At 39.4% G+C, this 4,614-nt stretch overlaps 1 pseudogene; it reads right to left on the bottom strand.

Moving 5' to 3' along the window:
* LOC100941293 overlaps window positions 1-1,614 on the bottom strand; it is a 17,168-nt pseudogene extending 15,554 nt beyond the window's left edge.
* Window positions 1,615-4,614: the final 3,000 nt, after the last annotated feature.

Genomic DNA, 4,614 nt, shown 5'->3' with positions numbered 1-4,614 from the left:
TTTTTTTTTTTATTGAGACAGAGTTCTACCCTATGCCCTGAGCAGAGTGCGATGGCTTTGTAGCTCACTGCAACGTCAGACTCGGGCTGTGGGCATCCTGCTGTCTCAGCCTCAGAAGCTGCTGGGATGACAGGTGCTTGCCACAATGCCCGGCTGGGTTTTTCAATTTTTTTCATGAGTCCGGGTCTCACTTTCACTCAGATAAGCCTTGAACTCCTGAGCTCAAGCAATCCTCCTGTGTCGGCCTCCCATGGTGCTGGGATTACAGGCATGAGTCACTGCACCTGGCTCTTACACATATTTTCTTACCTTCTTCAGTTTTCTGCTGCTGAAGGCTGGAGACACTAACATTCATATTCTCTTCCATTCCTTATCTTTCGATACAGGCATGGCACTTTTCATAAATCCCACTGGACCAAAAGACTGGAGTCCAAATTAAAAACATTTGTCCTCTAGAAGTTTCAGAGATCTCCACAGCTGTTGAAATGTGTTAAACAGGCATCCCCTATTTAACAAATATTTAGTGACTGTCTACCAGGTGACAGCCTGTGTGATGTTAGATGTTCAATATAGATTTATCCCAAATGCCTGTTCTCCTCTGACAGTGTGTGTGTGTGTGACTGGGGTGTGGGGGCACCAACAGTCTCTTGATGTGGTTTTCCCACTTCTATATCCTAGTCTTTTTAAAAATGCAAATGCTCCAGGTGGTGGGGACTTGTTCTCTTAGTGTATTGGAGGGGAACTAGACCTGTACCTGCTCAGGGTTGTGCAGAGAAGGAACTGGTGACTGTGAGCCTTGGCAGACTGTGTGTTGACTCAGAGTAGCTCTGTCTTTACTTACGCCATAGCATGCACAACTTGAAAAAGAAATATTTTGATGTGGAATTGTTTTTTGTGAATCATAGATAATATGGAGAAAGTTCTGTTGATTGTATCAGTATAAAATTCTGTTAACTAGAATAACAGGAATATACATTTATAGTGATGATGTTACTAGTAGTGGAAACAGGAGAAAGGACCCATGGAAACTCCCTGTACATTTTTTTGGACATCTTTCTGTGAATCTATCTCACAGAAAATAAAAGTTTGAAAATATTTCAAACTAAAAGTTTGAAACAGCTGGAACATATCCTACTTAATAAAGTATCTCAAGAATGGAGGAAAAAGTATCCAATGTACTCAGTACTATTATGAAACCAATTTACAATCACTCATACTTTCATATGAAGAATAGATCACAACTAAGGCCCAGGATAAAGGAGGGGGATGGGAGCGAAGAGGGGAGGTCAGATGGAGGGAGGGTGAATGGTGGGATCACACCTATGAGGCATATTGTAAAGGTACATGGCAGATCTATTAAGTATAGAGTATAAATGTCTTAACACAATAAATGAGGTGAGTGATTTATTAACCAGTATGATGTAAGCATTCCAAATTGTATATGAAATCAGCACATTGTGCCCCAGAAATGCATTAATGTATACATGAAAAAAAGGATTTAAAATTAAAACATGGACACCTACCTGCCGGTTTGTGAAGGCAGAATAACATTCTTTCACTAGCGCTGTTTTGATCATGTTGGGGTCTGTGATAGCCAGCAGAGGCTGTCGACCCTCATACACCTGTATCAGCAAAACAGAGTGGATTAAACCTCAAATGCTGATTCTACATCTGGAGCCACACCCAGGAATCCAGACTTTGATCCTGACATTACATAATCCACACCTCTAGTTGTACGGTACACAGAAACATTAGGTCCTAGTTCAAGTTAGGGGAGGACACACAGCCAGATTCTGACCACAGAAAGCCCTGGAGTCTTCATACAACGAAGGGTAACATGGCTCAAGTGGGGAAGAGACATTTAAACACAAAATAGCTCTTCTGAAATGTCATGGTTAGAAATAACAGGAAATCTTTTGTTAAGAGGGAGGAAGAGGGGAACCTTTTGCTACTTGCTGGTAGTGCATAGACACAGGGTGCACCTTCTGCTGCTCCCACCAAACCACCTGCAACTCTGAAGGGAGCAGCAGCTGCAGTGGGTGGAAGGCACCCTAAAGTCATAATGTCCATCAGCCCACCAGGGAAATGCAAGGATTTAGGATATTCTGTCTCACTCTTCACTGTCAATAGGATGGTGTAGACAAGAAACACTTGTTTACACTTCTCTTGAAAAGTCAAGGCTTAAAGGTGAAAAACAAAGCAAAACAAAGCTCCTCACTTTTAGAGAAAGCTCCCCCAAATAGCTGAGTATAAATGATTTCTTATTGTGTCCATCTCTATCTCCCTGTTCTTCTATCAAAAGCATATAATAATATTTAATCAAAAAATGTTAGTTAATTATTTAGCTTTTAAAAAAAAGTGAATCAATGTGGGGGAAGGGAAGATCACGCCATGCATTTATGAATACATATTAAAAGGGTGTGAATAATGAATTTCATACAATTAAAGGTAAACTAAGGTAGCAAAGAGGTAGAAGAGTTGGACAGATGGACACTGGACACAGTGTGATGCTAGGAGTCCCTTGGCCTAAAAGTGGTAACCTGCAACATTATCAGCCTATTTAAGATGTCAGACCTCAACACCTGATGACATATGGAAGTCTGGGTAGGATAAGCCTCCAAAAGTTTTACAATAGAGAGTGTGAAAGTTGTCAGAACAAAAACAGAGTCACTAATGTCATGAAAATAAATAAAACCTGACACAGAATCCTAGGAAAGCTATGGAGAGAGCATTCTGCATCTGAAAACCAAACTTTTACAAAACACTTTGCAAAAATCATGACCTTGCACAAAGACCATAAGTATTCTTAGAAAAAAGGACTTCTGCAAGTACATCTGCCCAGTAAGTTCCTGTCCAATCTCAGAGTGGATTCCCCTTTTATTGATGTTTGTACCTAAGGGTAATTATCTCAAAATAGTTATGTAATCCTACTATTTGTTTCCTTTAACACCCTTTTTCTTTCTTTACTTCCCTGAATAGGTAGGTAGTTTATTATAATACATATATTCCAATTAAAATGCTCTACCCCCAACTAAACATATTTTTCTTTGTGAGGACCTCTCTGTCCCTGTTATTTAGTCTGACAGCAGCTTCATTCCAAGAGGGTCTGGTTTGAGATTGTCCTGTGTGCAGTGGACACAGCACAGTGCATCATAGCAGCAAGTCTATGCAATGGAAGTTTTCCGAATACTCACCCCCACATTTTCCCATACTTTTTATAACATTCTTCTTCAAATTTCCATTTTTCCTGCAAGGAGAAGAAAAATAAAATTTGATTATTATTTTCTATGTACTGAACTCCATCTGTAATTGGAGCAAAAAGAGTGAAATCTGAAGAGCTCAGGCTTATGCTGTTTCACTGGCAGTTAGAGGAAACTTGTTCAGAGATATTTTAGAGGACGTGCAACGGATGCTTCAAAGTCACTCTTAAAATTTCCAGAAGTATTGCAGATACAGAATGACTTATCCTTGTTTATGAATACTAAGTAACTCCCTATATGTCAGAAGTATTGTGCTCATGCATGTATTACTACAATTCATAACCCTCTGAGTTATCACCTCTATGGATACATGAGGAGACTGAGGCTGAGGAAGAGTGAGTGAGTGTGTCAGGGGATGCACATTCTTTCATCTTTTCAGCATCCTTTTTGTCAATCTCACAAAGTCTCTGTAGAATTCATGTGGAATGAGGCAGTGAAAGACACCAGGAACCTCTTTTCGACTAGCAGATTTATGTAAGTCTAAGGCGTGTTGTTGAGTGAGAAAATGAGTGGCTAAGTGAACAGCACAGTGGACTCCCCTCCTGCTGTCTAGTTCAAAACAGAAAAGATTAGGAAATGCAACTTCTTCACCTAGGACACAGAAAATTACAATGCAATTCTTTATTTTTTATTTTTTATTTTTTTTATTAAATGATAGCTGTATACATTAATGCAAACATGGGGTATAGTGTAATGTTTTCACATACATTTTGAAATACTTTCATCAAGCTGGTTCACATAAATTTCATGTCATTTGCATAGTCATTGTGTCAAAACATTTATATTCTAGTTCTAGAAAAGTTCACTTGTACCCTTGTTAGACAGAAATATAGGTGATCTTTCCGGTCACCCTCCCACCACCCAGCCACCCTTCACCCCTCCCTTTCCCCTCCCCCTCCCCATATTCTTGGGCTAGAATTAAGTTGTATCTTTCATTTGAGAGCTATAAATTAGTTTTATAAAAGGCTGTGTACATTGGATACTTTTTCTTCCATTCCTGTGATACTTTGCTAAGAAGAACATTTTCCAGTTCTATCCATGTAAACATGAAGGAGGTAAAGTCTTCATTTTTCTTTAGAGCTTCATAGTATTCCATGGTGTACATATACTACAGTTTATTGATCCATTCGAGGATTGATGGGCACTTGGGCTCCATTGTAATCAATGGAGTTAAATTGAAATCATTCCCACTCAGATCAGGAACCAGGCAAGGTTGCCCGTTGTCCCCACTGCTATTTAACATTGTAATGGAAGTTCTAGCTACTGCAATTCGGGAAGAAAAGGCAATTAAGGGCATCCATATAGGAACAGAAGAGATCAAACTTTCACTTTTCGCAGATGATATGATTGTATA

This window comes from Otolemur garnettii, unplaced genomic scaffold (genome assembly GCF_000181295.1).
Source record: "Otolemur garnettii isolate 467f Iridium unplaced genomic scaffold, OtoGar3 scaffold00142, whole genome shotgun sequence".
Lineage (NCBI taxonomy): Eukaryota > Metazoa > Chordata > Mammalia > Primates > Galagidae > Otolemur > Otolemur garnettii.
Note: the sequence above shows the minus strand (reverse complement) of the source record. Positions and strands in the feature narration are given on the sequence as shown.